The sequence below is a fragment of the Hyposmocoma kahamanoa genome, unplaced genomic scaffold (assembly GCF_003589595.1).
Source record: "Hyposmocoma kahamanoa isolate Upper Pololo Valley unplaced genomic scaffold, ASM358959v1 87, whole genome shotgun sequence".
NCBI classification, from domain to species: domain Eukaryota; kingdom Metazoa; phylum Arthropoda; class Insecta; order Lepidoptera; family Cosmopterigidae; genus Hyposmocoma; species Hyposmocoma kahamanoa.
The window spans coordinates 22,229,680-22,249,373 of NW_020654422.1; the positions used below are offsets into that span (position 1 = coordinate 22,229,680).

General features: G+C 35.2%; 1 protein-coding gene across 4 annotated transcripts in view; it reads left to right on the forward strand.

The window, feature by feature from the left end:
- LOC113235042 (phospholipid-transporting ATPase IA) overlaps window positions 1-19,694 on the forward strand; it is a 135,734-nt gene that overhangs the window by 22,219 nt on the left and 93,821 nt on the right. Inside the window, exon 1 of one of the 4 annotated variants that reach the window (XM_026470576.1) lies at window positions 5,726-5,841. The exons of 1 other annotated variant lie outside the window; for it this stretch is intronic. The gene's annotated coding sequence lies outside the window, so the exon portion shown is untranslated. Of the gene's footprint in view, window positions 1-5,725; window positions 5,842-19,228; window positions 19,265-19,694 lie in introns of those variants that run through there. 2 more of the 4 variants (XM_026470578.1, XM_026470579.1) reach the window with 2 other exon arrangements.

The following is a 19,694-nucleotide window of genomic DNA, read 5'->3' on the forward strand; positions in this document are numbered from 1 at the left end:
TACGTTATGTTATAAACAAGTTTTTATGTTATTCCTACTTCGATAATAAAACTATAAATCACACGTGTCATTAATATAATACTTTTGAATTATTTATTTTACCCACAAATCGCTTGTAGCTGCTTTAACCGTTAAACTTGCAAACTCATCAACACCTTGTTTATACTATATTTATATCATAAATACTAAAACGGTGGTGACCCTGTGGCAGAACGGCTGCTTGTCAATTGAGGAACCGACACGGTTCGAATACCGGTGGCGGCGTGTGCCTACGACTTTCACATTCCTGAACCGTACAAATGAAATAAAATGAAAATGGGCATAAAAAACCGGCTTATGATATTGGCTGTAATGGGCATGTTTAACTAGGGAGAAACTTGCTTGTTAGCTTTTCTAATCAGTAATTATTACAACCACCTTTTACGAAAAGAGCTTTTTCACAGTTAGATTAGATAACACAGGGCAAAGTATTTAATAAAAATTGGGCAAATTGTATTGTATTGTCGTTGAGAAAATTCTAAGACAATTAACAATATCAGCACAGCAACATAGTATCAAAACCACGGTTTTGCGAATATCAACTTCCGTATCCGCGGATGATCTGCATAAATTAAAATATTCACATTAGTCGATGCTGATATTCGAGTAGTGACATGATCTAAAAGGTACGCTGGAATAATTTACAAACCTTCCAGAAACAGACTGTAAGTTGAAAAAGCAGCTTAGCTGTTGTTTTTTAAATATACATTGAAAATTTCACAATGATTAAGCTAGGCAGATTGATTGTTTCATGGGGAATGATTATTTTGTTATTAAATGTCACAAAATCATTGAAATAATGTTTTATTACAATACCAAAGAAAATGGAAAGCGCTTTTTTTTTGTGGATAGATTTAGTAAGGATGTACATTGTTCGTATTTTTTTTGATACAGAAAGTTGGCATCCGCTGATATGTAAAAAACCTGCATCAACAACAACCCTGTTCAACTAGCCAAATTAAGCCTAAATACAATCAAGCCAAACTTGGACATTTTAACCGCTATGTGGAACGTGGAGTTAGGTATTTGTCGGAGCTCTAGCCAATTCCACTTATTAGAGACACTGTGAGAAACTGAGTTTTCGTACTTTAACGGAGATTACGGATATATTACAAATTTGCTGTTAACTTAAGAAGCTTTTAAAAAAAATACACACTGTTTACTACTTGCATTAAACCTGGTGTATGAAAATATCATAGTACCTGTTACATATCATAGTACCATATTATGAAGAACAAATCGCCATTACAAAAAAAAACTAAGAATTGTGCAAGTGATTTAAATCCGTCGAAACAAGTTTTACCAATCTTGTTTTTGTTTTACCATTAAATTGATTAGCTCTAGTAATCGTTATCCTTTTGCAATTACTACTAAACTTATGGCGTAGTGGCAGTACCCCTAAGATGTTTGCGATTTAAAACTTTGACTGGCACTGCAACTGTTATGGACAGGCATGTAGTTTACAATCAGGCACACGACTGTTCGTCCCGTCACTTGTGTGTATTTTCAGTTCCATAGACGCTAGTGTCCTAGACGGCTAGGCAGAGAGCACGGAACTCCCTTTGTCACAATCGTGGCGTGGCGTGGTTGGCTCGGATTGTCTTTTTTTGTATGATATACGCTTGGACCGTTAGTATTTCCTATTTCTGAATTGACGTAATAAAGTTAAACACCTACAGTATTGTTGTCACAGTGACTGTTGATATTAGCCGTTAACCGCGTGTGCCTCGTTAACGGGTATTAACTGTGTTAAATATTTAACGCCCCGTTAGTTTATCGAGCGCTCAAGGCGCCCAACCAAGGTGTTTCTATGTAGACCACAAACAAAAATAAACTTTAGATAATTAATAAATTTGTTACTATCGAAACAAATTTATTTTATGTACCTAGGTACTTCATGATTACTTTTTATTGATTACTATTTATATTATAATAATAACACACACACTCGTAGCCCCGCACTAGGGAAACCCTGTATCGCGGTTACCATGGACACTCACACATAGACAACCACAAATTACACCCAAACTCACAACTGAAATAAACGAAGACTATACAAATATTTCTCCTGGCCCGGGAATCGAATCCAGGACTTCTGCATGGCAGTCTAGGATGGTAACCTTTCGGCCACGGAGACAATTTATTTATATTAGGAATGTCATACCGCTTACTAATAGTACCTACTTGTCGCTAATAGCACTACTCGATATCTTTTGATATCTTTTTGTTTGTAGAAATCATCTAAATGTGCTTATATGCCATAAATATATGTTTTTATCGGCTATAAGTAAATAATAGGCTCATGTCGCATTCTCAGTGTTATAGTGATGAAATGAAAAAGTAATAATTTAGAAACTAAGATCAAATTCAAAAAATATTTCATAGGCAAGCAAACTACACTTTAAATCGTGAAATGATTGAACACTACTCATAAATGATGTAGATTCCTTTGAGAAGAAACTATTGTAGTTCTACTTGAAGCAACCCGATAAAGCTAAAAGGGCTTTGGATTGTTTTACTGTATCAAAATAAAAAAAATCTAAATTATTTATTTCATAAGTAAGTAAATTACACTTGAAATCGCCACAATTTACCAAACTGGCTTATCGTTTATGTAATCCCTAACTGAGTAATATCCTCTCTTTAGTATAGTTGCCGTTACACATTGACTTACAAATAAATGGACGACGGGTCTAATACAAACACCACGAAAAAAATGTCCCAAGTCAACCTATTTAAACGTAGTGACATGTCAAGGAATATGAAAAAGCTAAAACGTTGAATTTAAATTGTAATGTCATCGCAGTACTGTCTAATTTTGCTAGCTTCGCTGTCAGTCGAAGAAACGAAGACTAGAGCGTGAATGACGCTCTGTATACGATTTTAACGCCCTATAAGTTCGGACACTTTTTAGCGCGGACCCGACGTCCATATAATTGTAAGTCAATGCCGTTACTTCTTTTTTTAACTTATCAAAGCATATGTCCAAAACAGCTTATGGAATCTTATTATAATACTGAATACTACCCCATAAAAGAAACGTAAACCCTCCGAAATTTTAACTACGATGACACAAGCTTCCATTTATGTCTAGCATTAAAATTACGCACGTCACTCCGTTTATTACACAATTCATTATTCACACGCCCTAAAAGTATACAATTTTAAACAAACTGTGATGCAGTGGTCAATATGCCAATTTCTTTAAAAAGCTCCCTGAGTGAGGTACGTGAGCTTAATTTATAGATCGCCGTAACCGCACGCTTCTGCAAAAATAAAACTTGTTTCGATATTAGAAGCTGCGCCTCACAATAAAATACCGCATGACATTATACTGTGAAAGTTACCTAACTTTTCGTATGGCATAAGCAGCAGAACTAAGCTTCCCAGCTAGTGTCGAAATATGTGAATTCTATTGAAGTTTTGAGTGTAACTTTAGTCCGAAAAAGACAGTGGTGTCCTCCAAACCCAATTGTTCATTATTGAGTTTAATATCAGTTGCTGCGTTTTTACATTGGGTAGCGTAAACATAACATATTTTATTTTATTGGAATTGGGCTTAAGGTTGTTTAAAGTAAACCAATTTTGAACTTTAGAGAGAGCACCATTCACGTCGCCATAATTAGTTTTATTTCTGTAGGTATTAAATATCAGGGAAGTATCATCAGCAAATAGCACAAATTCACAAAAGTCGTTTACAAACTAAAGAAGATCATTAATATAAATTAAAAACAAAAAACGACCCAAAATAGAGCTTTGCGGTACTCCCATTCTTGCGTGAGATCCACACGACTTCACTCCATTCATATCAACTGTTTGAATTGTAGCATTTATACGCGAAGTTAATAGTTTTAAAGTGGACTTATGAACTCCACAAAATTCTAATTTTGAAACCAACGTCTAATGGTTAACGCAATGGAAGGCTTTTGATAAATCACAAAAAACTCCAAGAGCATTTTTTGACAACTCTTAAGCCTAAAATATGTGCTACAACAAAGCTGTATCTGCATCTATAGTTGAGCAACCTTTCGTAAAACCATACTATTTATCGTGAAAAGTTTGTGAACCCGAGAATAAACAATTAATTGGTCAAGAATATTTTTCTCATAGATCTTACTAAGAGCTGTAAAATTGAAACTGGTCTATAATTACTAGGGTCTCCTTTATCACCAGATTTGAACAAAGGTATGACTCTGCTAAACTTCATAAGATCCGTAAATATCCCATGATCAATACAGTTACTAAAAATATCTGCAAGGTAGGGAGCAATAGATGTTAAGATTGATTTTTTTTTTTTCATTTTTTAATTTAAGTTTTAAAAGTTTTTATAATATCTTCAACAGAAACATATTTAAATTAAAATGAGGCACAGCACTTCGGTACACATCCCATGAGCAAGTTGTTGTTGCTGTTGCTGTTGCTTAGTTGCTGCTGTCGTTCCTAATCCGAAGTTTGTAAAAAAAAATCGTCAAATATACCTGCAACCTCTGCAACAGAATCAATAATTACATTGTTGATTTTCAGAACAATAGCTATTTGAACGTGGTCTTCATTATTTATAACTTCTTAATTTTGTTATTAGATTTTTTTATTTTATCTCGAATGTGAATAGATTTAGCTAATAGGCAAACGTTTTTGAATATTTTTTGACATACTTTGCAAAAGACCCAATCGTCACGCTTAATTCTACTTCTATAAATAGCCGTCGTGGCCCAGTCATAGAATTTCAGTTTAGGAGAATATTTGAAAAATTTGGTGGTAAACACTTGATCAAATTTTATTTTTATAAATTAAATAGACTTCCATGAAGCACATTTGGTTCATCAAGGATAAATGGCAACGAAAAAATCTTTTTATCTACATTATGTTTGAAACATCTGCCTGGCTATATATATGGCCTGCTCATGATCCATTTAGGCTTGACCGATATTTTATAATTATAACTAACCTGCAGACCATAGTGGTCAGAAAAAAGTTTATTAAAAACTGATTTGACAACAGCATCACAATTCGAAAAAACATTGTCTAGACATGTGGTATAATGAGTCGTTACTCTATGAGTTTAAAGAATTGATGAGGTAACCCAAAAAGACCCGAATAAAGATACTACGAGTGGACGGATACTAATAGGGTTATTTTCAATGAGATTAACGTTAAAGTCCCCGCATGTATAATGCATATAGTTTAGGCTATATAATACTTATACAATACTTAGATATTGTGCTATAATTTTTATGTATATACTTGTTAATACATGTGTGTATATAAGTATATCAAAGTTTCCCAAAGTTTACTAATTTCACTTTACTATTCAGAATATGACGAGGTGAAATATCTTACGTACCCTACATTTCTTACTATATGTGTATAAAAAGTTAGAATTATACTAAGAACCTCTACTTTTTATACATTATGTATTTACTAATAAAATCGTGAAATATTTGTATAAAAATAAATTTCAACTATTGAAAACATGAAAGCTTTGAAAAAATTCTATAGTCACGATGCGCGTTTCATTAATTAATTGAGAATACACAACAGTGAATAGTATGCACCATACAATGTAATATACACCTAATTATTATATACGTTAAGGGACTTATTATATGGCTGTCCACTAGACAATGGCATGTCGCAGTGGCCGTGGCCAAGCGCGAGTCGGCCGCCAAAAGCTCAGTCAGATTCCGCGCCGTGAGCCCGCCGCGCGTCCACACGCCGCTCGACGCCGCCCGCCCTACCACACGGACTTTACGCATATCATAATAACTTATCAACTTGGAACTTTTACAGTGCTCTTAGTAGGTTTGTTATCAAAGATTTAATGTCATACAGAATGTAGAATAAATTGTGTAAAAAAATTTTTTTTTTAATAATTACATTTTAAACAGCGTGGTTTTAAATACTTTTTTTTTGTTGGTACGCGTATTCGATATCGTTGTATCTACGACAATATAAAAGGCCATACATTTTTACGGCTACTAATTATCATCTTTGATTTTTTTGTTTGTTTAATGTTTAATTTTGTTGCATTCACAAACTATCTTTTGGGGGTCTTTTTAATTTGCACGTAGTAAAAACATTACGTCAAACATGAGCACGTTCGTATAAGATACCTGTGCGGTATAGATATGTATAGACATGACACTGCATCAACATTCCGTTTTATTTCATAACAAACCAATCTATAAATATTTATGACCTAGAATATTACACTAGAATATCTCAAATGCAGCTAATCTAGCACAACAATCTTGGCAAGGGCTTTCTTCAGTTTTTATAAAACAATACTAGGTACCGCTTATTTCTGTGGTACCGTCTCCTGTTGTCGACGCCTTGCGTCGTTTCCATGGCCACGGTTGTACAAGTCTCGTAATTCATTCATGAGCGTCCTTTAAAGGAGTACTATAGCCTACAAATTATACCTTTGCATTTTTTCCGCTTGAATTCTTAAGTTTCTGTGAATTGATTATTAGTTCATGTCGTGTCGGTCACAGTGACTTCTTTTGTCTTATATGAGTTTTTCGAATCGGAAGGTTTGGAATCCATCGAACACGAGTTAAGTCCTCATTAAACTAGCATGAAGACCTGTGCTCTACAGTTGGACATAAAGCTATTATATCTGGAGTGTAGTAAGAGATTATGACACCATTCGTTTATTTACTATATTTGTGTTAGTTAGGAAGGGCGTAAAAGTCCAACTACAAAGTTTACAGGATGGAATAGAAATATTTTTGTTCATTAATTTTTTATTATCATAACTTTATTTACGTAAAAAAATCATTTTTACTTTAAGTATACCGACTGACGAAGCATGAAAATTTAATCCAACTAGGTTCAGTCAAGAATCAAGCTTGATACTTTTGACTTTCGACCATTCTTATTACAAGCGGCATAAAGATGAATTTAAATAGTAAATGTCAAGATTTACGTCCTCTTAACTATTGTACATCAATAAAACTGTAAGATATTGTGGGATAAATGAAGTATTCATACTACAAAAGAAGTGTGTAAGAATAATAACCAACATTAAACAAATGGAATCTTGTCGCCCCTATTTTGTTAAAAATCAAATTCTTACACTTACTTCCATCTACATTCTGGAATCGTGTAAATGCATTAGAAAGCATCCCCAATTCTATTCACCTCTAGAGAATAATAAAAGAAATGACCGTAACATGAACAAACTTAAAATCCCCTTCTCCAAAATGAAAATAGTTGCGTCTGGCCCACACACTATGTTTAATCATATCCCTAATAGTATTAAAAATCTCCAAAAATTTACAGAGTTTTGCAAAGTATTAAAAATATTCCTTATTCGTAAATGCTATTACAATTTAAAAGAATTTTTTGACGATTTGCTACAATGACTTTACGTTTAAAACAATTAATTAAAGATTCTAATTACCTATAATGTTTAATTGACATATGTTATTTAATACAATTAGAAAGATGTTTATCTTTTGACGATTTGATAAAATAATTATTTAGTTCTAATATTTGATTGATAACTCATAACGTATAAATTGTATTGTATATATATTAATTAAATTGCTGTATTAATAATGTCAATGTGAGACTGTTTTCCACAGTTGCTGTGCCCTTGCAGGGCGTCACATATTATCTGCCCTATATTGTAAGTACTATCTGTAAGCTCCATGTGTGATATGCAATAAATAAATAAATAAAGATTCAGTTCAAAAACCGATCGGCTCCACCGAAGTCATTTAAACTCTCTGCTATTAAAATAACTAGAAGACGAGTCTTTCAACAATTTGCCAACTAATCATAATAATACGTTACTAAAATTCACCAACGCAAATACGTATTGGCATTTCAAACTTTACGAGCATTAGTTACTTCATTAACATCTAATAATAGCTTGACGGTTCCAAAGACATTATTAGCTATTGCAGCTACTTTCGCTTCCTCCCGAATTCTGTTCACTCGGTTCAAAATAAAATGTTGGCGTGTCTCGTAGAGAATGCGGCTCTAGTATAGAGCAATACTAGTTTATCTAGATGCTGGGATGTTATTTTAAGGAGGCTTACCAACTATTATTTCCATTGAATTAAGTAGAAAAAATAATTAACCAAAATATATCTAATGCAGACGAAAATAAATAATCTCAGTATAGAGTACTAAAAAAACCGACCTCAAAAGTACGTAGAATTACGTCTATTTGCTAAGTTTCATTGAAATATCGCCTAGTTCGTCACTATACAGGACTTGACACTAGAGATAATAAGAATAGGTTCTCACTACGACACTACTCAAAGTATATTGAGAGAAAAACGCCTTGAATTGGAGAAATAGCAAAATCAACTAAATAATTGCTAAATGTCATTGCTCCTAAATTAAAATTAGGCGCTATTTATAAAAATGAATCTTCATGCGTGAACAGCCACCCTTTGAGGTGGATGATTTTCTTCAAAATGAAATGGGACCACTATGGAAATACCCCCTTTCCAACAAAAAAAGAATCATGAAAATCGGTTCACAAATACCGGAGTTATCGCGTAACATACATACAAAAAAAGAAACAAAAACAAAAAAAAGAGCAGTCGAATTGATAACCTCCTCCTTTTTTGAAGTCGGTTAAAAAAGTAATAGTAGTACCCGATACGCTCATTTAACTTATAACGTAAAAGCTAAATGAATAGAGCGTATTTTGCCATGACAGTTAGACGCACGCGGTCGCTGCGCGGCGGTAACGCGATCTCTGCGCGGCGTGAGCGCGAAGAAATTCGTGTTGAATAAACTATAATAACCTATATATATAATAATCTATATAAACTATAATATATAATTTATGGGGGCTTCAACGAGGCAAACTCAAAAGGTCACAGCGAAGAGTTATACCAGTGATCCCGGAGTCCCTGGATTTCTACCAAGCTGAGCAGTAGCTGAGGTTGGTGTATTTAAGTCTATTATGGTTCTTTGTTTCTCTGGCTGATAGATAAGCCCGGGCCATCCAAGCTTGCATTATAGAAAATAACATAAATAATAAGTATAGAAAAAATAAAACTAAACAGTAATTGTTTAGATATAGAACAAAATCGTGCGTTAAAGCTCTTATTTATTTAATGTTTATATCATTCTCAGAAAAAGTATTGAATACAGTGCCATCTAGTTTGAGCAACGGAACTTCAAGCAAATAGTTCATATAAGTTTTACAGAGTGTAAGATTTAATCAGTTTTGACGAAACGTCATTAGATCCAAAAAAATTGTTTAGGAAAAGATATATGCTACTTGTCGCTACTCTCTACTCACCTAATCGCCGTGACAGTGACATCATCATCATCAACCCTTTTACACGTGCACTGCTGGGCACGGGTCTCATTACAGACGAGGGTTTAGGCTATAGTTCACCACGCTGTCCCAATGCGGGTTGGTGACAGTGACAGCCACTTTAAGACACACCTAGTCTGGTTAATATTTTAAATCACTTTAACCAGTTCAAAATATGGCAAGTATTTGAGACTTGCTAGGTTACTTTACAGGTACTAGGTATTTGAATTGGCAATTAGTGGGTAATAAACTTAATGATACTCCAAATCTTAGTTGTTTTATTAATTTAATAAATCTGACAAAATCAATTTTATTCCAAATTGTCTAATGCAATAAATAAACCAAACACCTAGCAAATGCTCATACTGTGTTTTAATTTCGGCTGCTACAGTAACTTTTCATTTATACATAATTATTCAAACTTAGTAAGGGTATAAAATATATCAGTTGTGATCATTTTTGTGACATCAATATATTCGGTAATTGGTACCCTATCTATTCCTACTATTACTTATTCACTTATTTAAGGAAAATTGTTTAAGGGCGACCTTGATGATTTGTCTCCAGGCTCTCCTCAAAAATTTTGTCTAAACCACTTACTAGGTTTTGTTATGGGGCAACCGCGTTTGATAATTTCCACTAATTTTATTTATTAAATGAATAATAATCCCCTGGAAATTGATACTGTACAACACTAAACATGTACAAATACTCACACGTACAGTACACTCGTAAAGCCTGCGTCTCGAGATTGCTTTTCATGCAGCCACAGAATCCATTTGGGTTCTAAAATGGGCGGAAGGCGCAGTATCAGCCTTCATTACAGAATACTTGAACAGCTTATACAGTTTATTTTCTACTTTGTGCACGTCGGGATACTGGTTACACTGTTTTTTACTATATTTATCATGAAGATTTTAGTGTAAGAGGCCTGGGTGTTGCATCTCATTCGCATACTACTTCAATACTTGAGTGAGAAGTTTAACATTTTCATACAAATTAGGTTTTTTTTATATAATACCAAGTGACGGGACGAACAAGTCGTGCGCCTGGTGGTAAGCGACACGCCGGTCGATAACAGTTGCAGTGGCACTAAGAGCTTTAAATCGCTAAAAAGATGAAAATTAGATATGCATAGTAATTTCCATCGTAGTTTTATTAAGTCAACATCGGCCGTTAGTAATTGAATTAATGAATATGCCATTACTGCCTTTCCACTGAGACTCAACTGCCATTACAACTAGATTTTAACAGAGTAGCAGATATTATCATAATTGCAATGTAATGTCAATGGAGTCTCAGTGGAATTACAATAACTGGTGGTTTCAATATATATATACATATATATACTGCCACTGCACTCGTCACCCTGGGACATAAGTTGACAAGTCCCATGTGCCTGTAATTTCACCAGCACCCTTCAATAGGTTCCTTAGCTCTACAAAGGTCCCTAACGAGTCACGTGTCAGAAGGCTCTTTCGGATGTTGTATCAAAATTATAATAGGAAAGTCAATAAGTACGATTTTGCTTGAAGTGTTTCTTTGTATAAATTGTGTGAAATACCTGCGAGCTTCATTGAGACCTTTTCCACAACACACGGGGGGAACCACGAGCCGGCTGGGACCGACCGGAGTTCCTGACATTTCTTCAAAACACCAATTAAGTTCGTTCAAACTTTCTTTCAAATATACGGGTAATTCTTGCTTTTTACAATGTACAAACAGAAAACAGGGTTGTGATTTACTAAAAACATAGTTTATGAGGCAGGTATTTAGTACCTGTATTACTTTGGAGTAGGCCTGTAGAGTTTATCAAGTTGCATCATTAAAATTCGCTTAGAATCAGATCTAAACACAATACCTTTCAAAGTTGTTGGTGCGAGCGTAAACCCAGCTTTCTAATCATACACGGGTTACTTCTTTATCTCGCTCGTAAACTTTTGATGGTGCAGCACTTACGTGCTGTTTGAATTTCTCGCTCTGAAAGCCAAATCCGATCTGCGACCCACAGTCGTTCACCAAACGTACACAGCGCTTTTGCTGAAAGAAAATCTTTGTGTTTACCATAATGTATTCTTTGACGATTGCCATAAAATATTCAAAAAGTGAAAGCATAAACTAACTAAGGTACTTTGAAATACACTTCCGGACACATAATTCGAGCCACCACGCAATTTCAGTATTAAATGCCCTAAGCTTAAACAATATTTGATTATCAGAAACTATTATGCAATTTTGAAACTAGTATCCTAAACGTCTTTTCCATAAGTCCTTGTTGGGAATTTGGATTTGCAAAATCAGGGTAAAACTTTTTCTTCGATGGTAACACTATTTTTCTATTCTAGTCTCCTTTACGACAAAAATGCGAAGTGGCTCGAATGATGTGTCCGGGAGTACATAATATAAAAATGTATTATGTTTATAATACTATACAGTCGGCAGGCTTTTAACGTTTCATACATTGAATAACGGTACTGCCATTATTAATTAATTACTTACGAGAAATTAAAGATCCTGACAGATATTTTAATTGAAATTCGCACGTCGTAGGTTCAATTTTCCATTTGAAATTGAGTTACAAATTATTGATCTTGTGTAATTAATTCGCAATTTATTAAATGGGAGCAGTTAAATTGGACGATTGTCGAGTAAATTAAAATTGATTGCGTAGTATTTTTTAAATTTTCGTGGCTAGACTGCCTTCGAAAGGTTATGTTTTACAGGTGTATATAATGTAATTACATCTCCTTTGCTACATCCTGTAACTTAAACAGGATTATATTGTACGAGATATCGATAGATTTGTCTTGGCTCCTAATATCATGGGATACGCTATGTGCCAAAATAATGGATATAGCCCACGCTGAGCGGAATTTATAAATGACGTACGGCAATCATTTGTACAGCCTTGATATAACAATTCAACAGTCCAGGGAAATAATGATCAAAGTCACTTGAAGAGATTTTTAAGAAAAAAGTTTGAACTTACAATACGTTGCCTGTCACTGCTGATGACTGCTGACATTATGTTTAACACTATAACATTCTGTAATCCATTATAATACAAAAATCTAAAATCATCTAAGGGTGCGTACAGATCTAATGAATGCGCCTGTTTGCGTAAGTCTGCTAACAGATTGACTGCATGTTTACAGTTAATGCGTGAAGTCGTAATCAACTTCACGCAGCCGAGACCTCGATAATGCCTCGTTAATGCGTCAACCTGTATAGTCAATAACATGCAGTCGATATATACGCGTGCCGTTCGCGCGCTCTCTCTGCTTGCCTGCCTTGCGTGCACAGACTCCAATCACAATCGAGACTCATAATGTTTGTTTTCAAAATGTAATTTACACGTGTATTGTAAGAAAATACTTATGTAGGTAATATCTGTGTAATGTAGATTATTTATGAGAAGCCATGCACATCCATTTACATCTCATGCAATCCCAAATGTTTTTCTCTGCCGTGAACCTCCTGCAGGTTGAAGTGGACCGTTCCTGGTCGATATAGAACACTTTATATACACATACGAGTACACCTATAGCTAGACGTCATCTAAATGTAGTTGTTAACGGCATATGATTCAGCGTTGTGTAGAATACCGGGCTTAATTGGGCAATGTATAAAATAGTTAATATTTTAAATATTTTTATTGAATTGATATTCAATTATTTTTTGTGAAATTATTCCACTAGATTGTTATAATTATTAATACAAAGATCGAACACTCAGAAAAAATTCCTTCGATCCGGCCGGATTCGAACCGACGTCTTCAAGCTTACCGTGTCAGACTCTATACCAACTAAGCCAGAGAACGAAACAGCGGACCTCACGAATTTTTTTATGTGCTTGAGCCGTATCTTTGTATTTGGTTATTTCAACGACTTTTTAGTCGTAGCGCCATCTATGAGAAATCTTATGAAAGTTTTATCACCCAGTTAGATATCTTTACAGTTACCAGCCCTGGCGAGAGCTCGCCATAGATAGATAGATTTAATAATTACAACAAAATAGTTAACATTTTAGACAAATATATTTTTTAAGTAATTTAATAGCCAACGCTTCTAATTTACCCACTTATCAACTATTGTGACACTTTTTCTTATTATCGCATTGCTTTGTGCGCCTATTTTTAACAAAACCCTTGACATTTTTATAACAGAGTTTATTTCATACATTGTCTGACTGTTTTAGGTATTATATAGAATACCGGATTACATACGTTGTCGGTAACATATTCATTAAATATTTTTATCGCAATGTAGCTCACGTGCCGCGCCGGCTCCATGTGCAACAATATTTTCCACACGTGTTTTATCAAAAAGAGTAAACGTAATTTAAATGCAACAATGTAAATATAGTTATCCTTGGAAAACACGAAGAGGGTACGTTATAACACGAGGTCGTGTAAATGAATTACTCTGGCCAACGATGACAGATTTTCATGTTTCACAATAGTGTTACAATGATAACATTTATTTTGGTCTCGCAAAAAAGCCGGTGGCATATTACGTAGTCAAAAAATCAATATTACTTTGTTTGACATGCGATACGATTTAAAATAATCAAATGAATATTTAAACAAACGTGTCGAAAGGGTCTATGGCTCCGCTACAGTGAATTTTTTTATGATACTAAATGATGGGTCGAACAAGTCGTGCGCCTGGTGATAAGCGACACGCCTGTTAATGGCAGTTGCGATGCCACTCTGTGCTTTGAATAACAAAAATATAAGTCATTCACCCTGAGATGTAAGTTGACAAGTCCTGTGTGCCTGTAATTTCACTAGCACCCTTACCCTTCAAGACCGGAACGACAGAAATAGGTCCAGGGAAGTACTGGACGTACTCTTTCACAAGGAGCTATACTGCTATAGTTCTGGAATACGAGTTTTAAATATCCCATTGTAAGTTACTATATTATATATTAAATACTATACTATATATTATATATTATTACTATATTGTATATTAAATTTATAGTAAAATGAATGTATGAAATAAAACAATAAATACATTATGTTCACCAAAACTTCAACCTCTGACAGCGCGTTCCCATTATGTCGTGACGGCTGATAGTCGTGCAGTTTAAAGTGTCGTGGCTTGTATATTTAAATGAAGTTGTTCACACGTAAAACAACACGATTACGTTCGTTCACGATCTTTTCACGTTACGACGACAGACTGTCGAAACATTGGGTAGAGCTAGAACGACAGTCGTCAGACGATAAATAAAAAATCACGATAAAAATGTGACGACAGATAATCGCAGCTTCAAACGATTCTGTCGTTTATAAATTGTTTTGTCACTACAGTCGTTCAACGATAAAATAAATGTCCACGTCACAGTCACGACAAACAGTCGTGGTATGGTAGCGATTGTCGTCCAACTATAAATAAATCGATACGACATAATGGGAACGCGCCCTAACTAGCATATTAGCAAAAAAATTAAGGCAACTGATTTCGAGATGCTTATATCAAAGTCGTCGTAAATATATTATATTTTTTTTGTTTATATTCATAATCATGTATGTATATCCCATTTTGAAGACCAATTAAGAACATACGTCTTAGTTACGACAATAATTTTACAGTATTACGGCAGTTAGTGATGAGAACAAACGCAGTTATCACGGATTTTCCTAAAAAAGACCATCTGCCTCTTTTTATTTGAATTGTCAACCTTGCTCCATTTTCACCAGTCTCAGGACGCGGCTACCTAGCACCTGCTTGGCCCCGCTCCAACTCGCCAGTCTGGGCTTGACGCAACCCATCTCCAGCCTAACTTACTGCCTACGAGCTTACGAGCTACGTGCCTGTTGATCTCATCTGCATGTAATATTAATCCTTTAGCAGTTTCTTACTCCCAAAAAGGTCAGAAAAAAGTGACGTCAAAGCTCCTACGATATCAATGCTACAAATGCCGTAGCACGAGATTACAACGTAGCGCATTTGTTGAAAATGGGTAATTCATTACAAATGCCACTTTCTTTTCGCTTTCTTTCTTATATGTAATGTTTTAAATTGATATTTCTTTAGTTCTACATTTATTTTATTTCATTAATTCACTTTTAAGTATAATAAATATTTATATTGGCCTATACTTTTTAAATTATAAATAGATGACATTAAAACGGTTTCTACATTGTGTTGATAAATAAGTGATTGGTTGTTGATTGATTGAACTTTCATTACACCACCACACTGCTGGATTAATTTAATAATAGAATAGGAAATTAATATAATAGCACTTTCTAGCATTATCATCGTGATACTGACTGGACATTATTCAAATTTAAATAATTAAATATTGTATTTACAAATTAGATGGAGCGCTGAATTTCAATATGCCTATTATTAACACCATAATATATAGTATAGTGTCATCTACTATTTTGTATTCACAAAAATTACAAGCGAAAACCTTGAAAATTATTATTTCCAAACACAAAAAAACGCACTCAAGCATAATTAATTTCATAAAAAATAAATAGTATAATAATACCAATTTTAGGACGTCACTCTTGTTGTTCGTACAAACTTCTTATATACCTATATTACAGCACTAATGCAACTTGAAAGAAGAACCTATCGAGGAGAATTCGACCTTATTTGAGTTCACAATATTTAACATGGTCGTTTTTTCATAGGTGTGAGAAAGACAGTTGCTCACTAGGTGGTATTTTATTTTAGCAAAGGAACTCAGTGAGCTAGCCTTGTCGGAAAAAAAGTATAATATCAATGGAGAAAAACATTAGGAGTTTTGTTTCGGAAATTAGGCGTTGCGCGGTTTCCTGTTTAAAATAAAGTGGAAACGTTATTGATGTAGGTAAGTGTGTCACATAGAATCAATAAATCAATTTCTAAGGTCAATGGGATTCGTGGTGTATGATCTTCACCACTGATAGGCACCATTTCCGCGATAGAATTAAAAACAAAGAATGAACGCAGTGCAACTGCTTTATGGGTGGCATTGTCCACGAGTTCCTGTTATTCCATAACAATGTTGCGATATGTTCATAACACATATAAAGTCACAAAACAAATATCATATCATATCATACTCTACAAATATTGTAAATGCTACCAAAACAAACCATTCGAGTACTGTTTTTAAAACTAACATAATACACGTTGTTGTATAAATAAAGATAACGTTGCAGCCAACAACACCGGACGTTTATTTTTTCTGTTGTAGTTGTGCACGTCAATATATCGATAAGTAATTACTAGTTTAGTTTAATGTGTCAATTGACTTATTGACCATTCGAGTTATTACACGAATAGCCTTTGTTCGGATTAGATATTTTACATTGCTACATATTGTATTGATGACTCAATTATGTTTTGTTAATTATATACCTAAATAAACAAAAACGAACACTCATAGCGCCACACTAGGAAACCCTGTGTGACCATGGACGGGTGCCATGGATATTACACACATAGGCAACCACAAATTACACCCAAACTCACGAGAGAAATAAACGTGGGCCATACATATTTTAATTTATTTATTCAGGTAGCAGACAGGCAGATATACAAACAATTATCTAAGAATTGTGTATATAAACAGATCTATAGTACCATGTATTGAAACATATAACATAAATTGTGTAATTATGTGACGGATACAAAATATTTACATTATACTGCCAAAATGTTTACATTACAGACCCAAAAATAATAATAAAAATATGCATTAGAAGCACTAGAATGTAAGGCTGACCTTACACAGCGTCTCGCAACCACATTTTTTCCGTTACTGCCTCAATGAAAAATCGGATACGTGTTACGCCGAAGTTATAGCATCAACACGATTTTTTGCCCTCACACACACCTTGGACAGCTTTCATCGAAGGATAAAGAGCCATTGAATATTCCCAGCGTATATAATGTTTCCCTGGTGATGTGGCAAGAATTACATTCGAGCGGCTGGCCATAGCATATTCACAAAACTGACAGAACACCGTACGTATAAGGAAAACCGGGACATCCGGGGTTCTGCAGTGACGGAAGACTCGTTGGATTCGGATTCGACGCACTATATTCTTCTTATGTCTGTTCTGCAGGGAAAATCATTTCATTCCGAGGAAAGTACGTGAAGCTGTCGAAATTGATCGTAGGTAATTCATGATAGTGGATGGTTGATGCCTCTCAACTGGAAACTGTGTCAGGTACTACGTCAATGATTAGTGTGGATAAGGTGATGTGGTTAGTGTAGTGTGCAGTCGTACATATGACTTTAATAAGAATGAAGCGAACGAGGGCAAACTACCATTATTGAGTGACCGCGCTGTCAGGGCTTTGGTGCCCAGTTTTCGCCGAGTCACCGCCGCCGCGGAAGTACATGATTAAGGATTGGTTCGAAACAAGTTGACCAAAAATTCGACTCATAATACGTGAGTTATCCATTACTTTAGTGAATATGTCCGAGCCTCACGGTAGTTTTCTGTTTAAAATATATTTTTTTATTAATCAAAGTTTACTTCATTTCACAGTTTAATGACATAATAGTGTTGTAAATCTTATTTAATACTACTGACCAACTTTCTTGTTTCAGCATCGCGCGAATAATCCCCCAGGAAATGCAACCTCATACCTTGACATGACCTGGAGGCATTGGTGCAGCCACAGACCACATATTTCTTTCTTCCGGGGGCGCAGCCCAGGTTTACTATGAACTACTTAGAGTTAATTTAGCACGAGTGCGTCGCCGACTTAAATGTGAAGTAAGTTGAGAAATAATGCTCAATTTCCCTACATATCTATTCTAAAAGGGTACTTGACGTCTGTGAGGCTCGAAAATTGTGCCAGGATAGAGTAAAGTAGCGTTCCGTTGTCTCCGCCTACCCCTCCTGTGGGAGTAAGGCGTGAGCTTATGTGTCTATTCTACATGGTATAAATAATAATAAATAAATATATTAGACAACATCGCATAAGTTGCTCTGATCCCAAAGCAAGTAGCTAAAGCACTTGTGTTGTGGAAACACATACACCCAGACCCGACACAACGTAGAAAAGTTAGTTTGGACAATGATTCGATCGGGGATCGAACCCAGGACCTCAAAGACGTCGACACCTTGAAAACCGATATGCAAGCCACTCAACCACAGAGACTATCAAGTTGTTATATTATTATGTATTAGTTATTGGTATATCATAATCATATAATTTATCTAAGTTTGTTTCCTCTCATTGGCCGGTTTCGTTGACAACGCGGCGATGGTGGAGTAGACAGCGTCATCAAATGAGTAGGTCGACACGGCTTAACCTAATTATTTCCCGGTGGTGGCTGCGACCTACCATGTTTAATAGCAACGATGACCCACTCGAGGCCTTTGTCAGATTTTACATGTACACTATTTTTGGAATAATACTTTCTATGTCCTCAAAGTTAAAGAAATTTTAGCACGAGGGATGGTATGAATAGCATTTGATTTTCTTACACTATAGATTTAGAACAGTAAAACAAGATTAGGGAAAAGCGATACCGCTTAAAATTCATTACAATTAAGCAAACTTGTTATAGTAAAATTAATTAAACATTTCTACATCACGCTTAATACGTTTCACAAAATTACGTTCACGTGTCTGGCTCACGCTAAAAAAGCTTTTTGATTCGATCTAAGTAAGTTTATCGGTCAAACGTCTTGTATCGACTTGGATGCTCACAAAGAGCAAAGGTCAACCGAAGGCCAATAAAGGCCAATGATTGGACTAATCGTGTCTCCGAAGGCGGTTCATTTAGTTTATAGCGTGACGTCACCAGATTGCGGTGCCGCGCCCGCTCCGCACCTATGCGTTTTTCGCCCGCCTGCCCGCCTGCCCGCCTGCCGCTACCACCTGCCTGTCTCGAAGGGTTGGGCCGAGCTTTGCGGATATAGCCGTTATCTGTTAGATTATAGATGTGTGCGCCCACCGCTGAAAGGTGAGATTGACGTAAATCTAACAGTGTTATTATGCCTTGCGTAGAACGAGTAACGGGTGATGTTCTTTTAACTTGATCCCTTTGACTAATCTTGAGGTAGGTAGCGTTCGTTACACCAATTCAACTTTAAAACCAACGGTAATTTTAGAAGCAGTAGAGCTCTAGAGTCTTTCTAGATTAAATTAAAGTCTAGATTCCAGACAGTTATGATTCAAAGTGTATTACTTAGCATTTAAGTTTATTTGTAAAGAGCAATCCCTAGAGTTTCTTGGCCGTTCTATTCAGGGAGATCAGCGTAGTGACTACTGCTCGAGTAGCTTAAAAAGTGACGTTTTCAAATGTAAAAATTTTACCTATGGAATAAATGATTTTTTGACTTTGACTTCTTGTGAAAGAGTTCGTCCAGGGAAGTACAGTCATCTTACCTATT